Genomic DNA, 7,786 nt, shown 5'->3' with positions numbered 1-7,786 from the left:
TAAATTATAATAAGAAATTATTTCATATATAAATATATAAAACTTTCACATAAAAAATTATAATTATACATAATATATAAAACTTATATATACAATAATATAAATATTTTTTTTATATTTTTTTTTTATCAACCGGTCCGGTCCGATCTGAAAAATCTTAAAACTAGAACCGGACCGGAACCGGCCGGTTTTCACATTCTAAGAACCTGTCCTGGACCGGACCGGTTCAAAACAGAACCGGTCCTAGACCAGACCGGTTCAAAACCGATCCGGTCCGGTCCGGTCCGGATCGGTTTTCCTATTTCAACTTACACCCCTACTGCATCTTCTCTGGAGAATATAGGTAAGCGTTCGATTTGCTTACCTTCTAAACGAAATGTTTGAGTCTTGATCTTCAACTATGGAATCACAGTTTTGTGATCTAAATCGGATCAAACGTTCGGATGAGGACCGTTTGGTGGAGGTTGCTCTACAATCGGTGGAGGTTGATAATCAACCCCACCAACAACCATGAAAGTTCTCAATTGGAACTCCCGTGGGCTTGGAAACCCACAAAGAGTTTGTGTACTTCACGACTTAGTCTGAAGAGAAGCTCCCAATGTGGTTTTCATGATGGAGACCAATTCTGCTGCATGTTCAATGGAACATCTATAATTTTTATTGAGTTTTTCTAGTGTTTTGGCGGTGGATTGTTCTGGCCGTAGTGGAGGGTTGGTTTTATTCTGGAAGGGGGACACTGATTTAACTCTGTTATCATATTCCAAGCATCATTTTGATACTTGGGTGATAGATTGGGATACTAGTTTGAAGAGTAGAATTATTGTTGTGTATGGTCATCCTAATGTATGGTCATTCCTGAGGTTAGTCATAGAAGTGCAATGTGGAACTTATTGAAGCCATTGTCGGTTCAAGATCACAGTCCTTGGCTCTGCTTTGGAGATTTTAATAAAATTATTTCTAATTCAGAGAAGCAAGGGGGCAGGATTCATATGGAGGGATAGATGCAAGGTTTTCGTGATGCACTAGATTTTTGTGGACCGAAAGGGCTTGATTTTGAGGGCCCTTTATTTACTTGGTCTAACTTGAGAGAGGGGGATGCACTTATTGAAGAATGCCTAGATCGTTTTCTTGCTACTCCAGATTGGCTTTCTATGTTCCCAAATGTAATAGTTAATAATTTTCTTACATCTCGTTTTGATCACCATTGCTTGTTATTAAATTTTGTTAGCTCTGTTGAACGTATACAAAGTGGAAGAATACCATTTTGATTTGAGGCAATGTGGGTTGAGAGTAGGAGTTGTGCAGAAATTATCTCAAGTTCATGATAGGGAGAAAATTATGTTGATGTTGTGGAGGGTTTGTCTAGTGCACCCCTTTCATGTGAGCGTGATTTGAAAGTATGGAGTGCTATTCAGTTTAGTGACATTAAACATAGCTGAAAAAAAAAAAAAAAAAAAGGATTGGACTTGTCTCATGCTTCTTGTGGTCCTCAATCGGCTTCTTCCATGTCTTTTGTTAAGTCTTTACTTTATGATATCAATATGTTATTGGAAAGGGAAGAATTAATGTAGAAACAACAATCATGCGTTTTATGGTTGTCTTGGGCAATCAGAATTCCAAATTTTTTCATAGGAAAGTGTCACAACATAAGTGATTAATGGTCAATTATATGGTATTAATACTCTTAAATATCATATGTTAAAAGAGCTTTATGTGTTAAAATAAGAGTATTAATTAGATAATGTGATTTAACCTTATTTGGCATGTCAAATGGGCTCACATATCTTATGATGTTCTAGGAGTTAGAGTTTGGAAAGAAGTTATCATAAGGAGGCCCATGTACAAGAGCTGAAGCCCATGAGGATTCCTGGACTTGCAACCAAAGTTTTAATTTAAACCCAATAGAAGGCCACGTGCAGAATGAAATGGGGCACACAACTCACGTCTCATGTCTCACGCCTCACGCCTCACGCCACAAGAGTTGGGAAGTGAGGGGTGCGCCTGATGCCTATGTGCAGCAATAGTGGAACGCACGAATAAAATCGGGAGCACGCCTACGTGCTACAGCTGGGAGATGGACACACGAAACGCAGAAATCTGATGCACGCCTCACGCCTACGTGCTGCTGCTGGGAGAGAAAATTCCGGGGACCAGGAGAAGCCGTTACGGAGAGGGTACGATCCGCAGCAAGGAGAGAGAGAATGAGGGAAGATTCAAAGTATAAAAGGAAGGAGAATTTCTGGGTGAAGGGGTTAGCTAGTTTTCATTCTAATTTCCTTAGAATTTTTTTTTTCCAGTTTTCTATATTTTCTTCAACGACTTTCGATTTCATTTTTCTGGGATTTATTTTGGTTCTTCTTTCGGACAGCGTGAGTTCTTGGTATTATTTTTAGCATTTCTTGTTTATTTTCCAGAGTGTATTCGAGAGGCTATTTTTGCCCTCTCAAGTTTATTCCATTTGGGTTTCTTTTACTCAGATTTTGTGATGGCTTTATTTAGATTAATTTTTGTTGTTAGAAATACCATGTGTAGTTAATTTCTGAAGCTTGGGTTGTGGAATGAGACTTGATTTGTTTTGGATTCTAGTTTAATGCAATATTTTGTTGATGAATATTTATTTCACTTGTTGTTAGTCAGATTTGAATTGAAAATAGAGTGCGACTCTTGTTCTTGATTTTTTGTTGACGTAAGGTACAACAAAAGTTTGAAAATTATCAAGGTTTCTCTCAGTTGATTGTTAAAGTGTGCTTAATTAGTAAAGTTGTGAATTCCTTAGGGAAATATTGCAAACTTGAGCATAACTTTTATCTTTCGTTTATCAATGCCTTGACTGACAAAGAGAGTCTCATACCCAACTCAAATGTTTATTAAATCATTTATTTGAAATTGTTATTTTCAGTTTTATATTAAAATTTTGTTTTTTTTTTTTTTTTTTTTTGTGTAGGAATTAGAATTACAGTTTTCATTGTTTAGAATATTAAATTTTTACCAACTATTTCTTTTATGATTTAATCCATCTTTCTAAGATTTACAAAACCGAGATCCTCAAAGCACAACCATATATTCCATTTTCATTAAATCTTTGTTTGTGAATATATTAATATCCATTTTGCTCATTGTTTATACATATATAAACAAAATACAAAAATAAAGAATTTTATGCTTCATTTTACTTCTTCACACTTCTCATACATCATCATACTTTCCAATTAAATTTCACAAATGCTTTGATAACCCTTTGTCCCTGTAGAATACGATTCTGAACTTATATTTGATACAACTTGACACTTCTAAACTTGGAAGCACATTTGAGATCACATCAATAAGGCTTGGAATTTCATTAGCAAGTTATTGGATGATGGGGGTGTTTGACACGAGGGACAAGAAATGGAAAATGTTGTCATCAACTATTTTGAGTCGTCGTTTCCCACTTCTAATCCGAGTAATATCGGGGTTGTCCTTGATATCATCCTATTGAAAGTTATTGATTCTATGAATGATGATTTAGTGAAGCCTTATTATGAAGAGGAGGTTAAACATGCATTATTTCAAATGCAACCTTTGAAGCCTCCGGGTTTTGATGGTATGTCTCCTTTATTTTTTCAAAAATATTAGCATATAGTGAGGAATTTGGTGATGAAGTCTATTTTATTTTGCTTGTCTCATGGGTTTGTACCAGCAGATCTTAATGAGACTTTTGTAACATTGTTTATAAGATTATTGCTACAATCATAGTTAATAGGCTTAAAATTATATTACCACAAGTGGTCTCAAATTGTCAATGTGCTTTTGTACCGGGCCCGTCTTATCACATATGATGTGTTGGTGGCTTTTGAAATTGTTCATGCTATTAAAAAATGGAAGTGAGGCTGCCGGGGTGTAATGTTTGTGAAGCTTGATATGAGTAAGGCTCACGATAGGGTAGAGTGGTGTTTTTTAGAACAAGTTATGCTGAAACTTGGTTTTAATCATCGATGGGTGGGTTTAGTTCACTCATGTATCAGTTCAGTCTCCTATAAGGTGATGTTGAATGAGGTGCCTACATCATCTTTTGTTCTATCACGAGGCGTGAGACAAGGCGATACTTTATTACCTTATTTATTTTTCTTATGTACTAAAAGTATATCATCTCTTCTTTGGAATGCTGAGAGTCGACAGTTGATTAATGGTGTCAAGGTCTATTCTAGGTGTCCAACAATTAGTCATTTATTTTTTTACGGATGATAGCTTATTATTTTGTCAAGCCCCTCAATATGAAAATGAAGCTTTGAAACATATATTGGCTATTTATGAATCTACTTTGGGACAAAAACTGAATTTGGAAGAGACTTGAGTTGCTTATTAGCTCTAATGTGGATGTGGATGTGGAAGAGGTTAATGCTATTATGTCCATTTGGAATGTTTCTTCGCTACAACACAATTCTCAATGTTTGGGACTGACTTCATTTTTTGGGAGATCTAGGAGTACTACTTCTCTTGATTTGAAAGAAAGAGTGTGGAGTAAATTACAAGGGTGGAATGAGCAAATACTTTCTCAAGTTGGTAGAGAGATATTGATTAAAGCAGTTGTTCAAGCCTTACCAACCTATTCAATGAGCTGTGTTTTGTTGCCTAAATGGTTATGTGGGGATTTGAAAGTAATGTTTGCTCGGTTTTGGTGGGGTCAATGGAATTCAGAATGCACAATGCATTGGGTCAGTTGAAAGAAAATGTGTGTTTTGAAATTCCAAGGAGTGATGGGTTTTAAACATTTGAAGTTGTTTAATTTCGCCTTACTTGCTAAACAAGGGTGATAGTTTTCACTGAACCTCAATCCTTGTTGTCTCGGGTATTTAAAGTCAAGTATATTCCTACTGTGGATTTTTTGCATTCAAATTTAAGTCGAAAATTATCTTATGTTTGGCGTAGCATTTTTGCAGCTAAGAAGCTCTTATTGTTTGGGGCATTTGGCGAATAGGGAAGGATGATAAAGTTCATATAATGCAAGATAGGTGGATTCCATTCGATTGTCACATTCAATCTATTTCTTCTCATCTTCTCATTCAACCTTTCACTATTGTAGATTCCTTGCTATTACAAAATTTATCTTCTTGAAATTGGGATTTGGTGCATTCAATTTTTCCTCCTCGTGTGGCTTCTACTATATGTTCACTTCCTTTGTTGTCTAAATAGGTAGATGATAGAATTGTATGGTTTGGTAACGAAAATGGCTATTGCTCTGTGAAATCCCTTTACCGTACAACTTTGCAATTGTTTCTTTCCTTTGATATTTCTGAAAGCTCTAATGCAGATGATTCCAAGTGATTTTGGAGAAATTTTTGGAATTTAAACCTACCTAATAAAGTAAAAAACTTGGGGTGAAGGGCGTGTGCAGATAGTCTTTCTGACAAGACATAATTTATTGATGAGGGAGATTATTCCATCAGGTTTATGTGAACATTTTAAGTTGTTTAAAGAAGATGGTTATCACTCTCTTTATGGTTGTCTGGTATTTGAAGTAGTTTGGGCTATTCGGTGTCCATTGATTTTTTCTTATTTGAGGCAAGCTGGAAGATTTTCAAATTTAGTGTGGCCATTGCTGAAATTTGATTTCAAGTTAGTTCCTATTTTTCTTACTATTTCATGGGGTATTTGGAAATATAGATACCTTAAGTTGTTTTAGAATTCTAATTGTTTTCTTTTAGAGATAATTGATATCTGTCTTGCATATTTTGAGAGTTATATTCATGTGATGGGTCAACATGTGGTGGTGTATAAAGAACATCTGCTCTCTTGGAAAGCCCCTCCTCAAGGTACTGTGAAGCTTAATTTTGATGGTGCCTTATTTCATTCTTCTAAGTCAACGGGTATTGGAATCATTTTAAGAGATGCTCAAGCAACTGTTCTGATTGTCTCCAGTCATAAGGAGCATGGCATGTTTGAAGTTGATGATATTAAAGTTTTACAGCTTTAAGGGGTTTAAAATTAATTTTGCATATGGGTGTGATTAATCTGATTTTGGAAGGAGATTTTTTAACTATTATTGAAGCTATTGGTTCTAAAGAATTCAATCTATCTAGTTAGGGGTCTGTGATTGTAGAAATTCAATGTATACTTCTTCGATTTGTAATGTATGATGTGCTACATATTGGTCACCAAGGGAATGAGGTTGTTCACCTACTCGCAAAACATGCTTATTTTGTGGAAGATACTATTCAATGGTGGCATTATTGTACATAATTTATTCATTCTAAAGTTATTTTAGATGCTGCCTTGTAATTATTCTGCTATGGATTGTGTAATTGTCTTCATTATGAATGAATTATGTTTCTTTAAAAAATAAAATCTCTCAAATTAGTACATCTTTCCCTATCACCAATTGAATCATTGATTTTGTCAATCATCCTTGCAAACTACAAAAAATTGTAATTTAACTCCTTTTTTCATCTTTGCAAATACACTTTGTTAATAAAAGGTAATTTAACTCCTTTACCTTAACTTCCAAATTATCCCTACGAAGTTAAAATAAGAGTAATGATAGATACAACACCAATGTTACGTATAACTGGTGTGTGCAATCTTTGCGTAACCGTATGAAATAATTGGGTGCCACTTTCTTCCTTTCTTCCTCCCTCTTTATCTCCCCTTTCATTTTCTCGTATTCTCAAATAGCTCTCTCTTTTCTTTTATTCTCAATTAGAAGTATTCCAGTACTCATCACAAAAATCTCACAGACAAGAACGAAAAATAATGTCAGCAAACAGAAGATGATAATTTGTAAATGATATTCAAACATTTGAAGCAAAAAAACTCATACTCCCGTCATTGTACTTAGGTTTAAACATTACATAGAACTAAAAATAAAAGAGCCTCAAGAGTTCTTCAAACTTAGAAACCACAAATCATATCATGCTTCAGCCAAAACCTTTGCTCTTGTGGAACAGACAGACCCTCCCTCCCTATCCTTCATCTTCCTCAACCCTTCGGTCTCCATCTAGCTCTCTTCTCCCTCTCCCTTATATTCTCCTCCAACATAGCACTAGCAACATCTCAACCACCTTGAATGATAGCAATGAAGCCTCACCGATTCTACCATGCCGACCACCCCACACACGGTAGCAAACCCTCTCTCTCTCTCTCTCTCTATTTCTCCCTTTCTATTTCTGTCGTTCTCGGCCACCACCCATAACCACAGTCACCAACCATCAACCACCGCCTTTGGCACTGCCAGATGCCCAACTCCTTTGTCGCCTTCACCCATAGACCACCAAAGTCATGAGCCCCATAGAGATGCCCCAAGCCAGAGCCCCTCCCTTCTGTAACTCGAACCCACCACTGGGAGCCACCAACTAGCCTTTGTCTTGGCATCATAGCCATTCGTGGCTCTAGTTCATGGGTTTGTGAGTTCGTGGCTCTTGGGTGCGAGGAGAAGATGAAGACCTATTGGCTTCGTGTAGAAGACGAAGTTGATGAGGATAGAGAAGAGGGTTTCGATTCAATGGAGGCTGGCTTCATGGGGGGATGGGGGTGGAGGCTAACTTTGTGGGGAAGACGATGAGAATGGAGAAGACGAAGAGAATCCACTTCGTGATGAGGGTTTCTAACTTTCTACTGGGATGGAGGGAGATGGAGGTCACTTCATCTTCGTTTGAGTTAAACTATAAACGAAGTCGTTTTGAAATATGCCACATAAGACACGGTGACGGGGGGGTTCCTAGTCGGTTGTAAGTAGAATTTTTGTAGATACAATTATGGGTTGTGCAAGCACCACACACTCTTTTTTAAAAAGAGTTGGATCTATCATTAA

The sequence above is a fragment of the Juglans regia genome, chromosome 3, assembly GCF_001411555.2.
Source record: "Juglans regia cultivar Chandler chromosome 3, Walnut 2.0, whole genome shotgun sequence".
NCBI lineage: Eukaryota > Viridiplantae > Streptophyta > Magnoliopsida > Fagales > Juglandaceae > Juglans > Juglans regia.
This window is presented reverse-complemented; position numbering follows the sequence as displayed.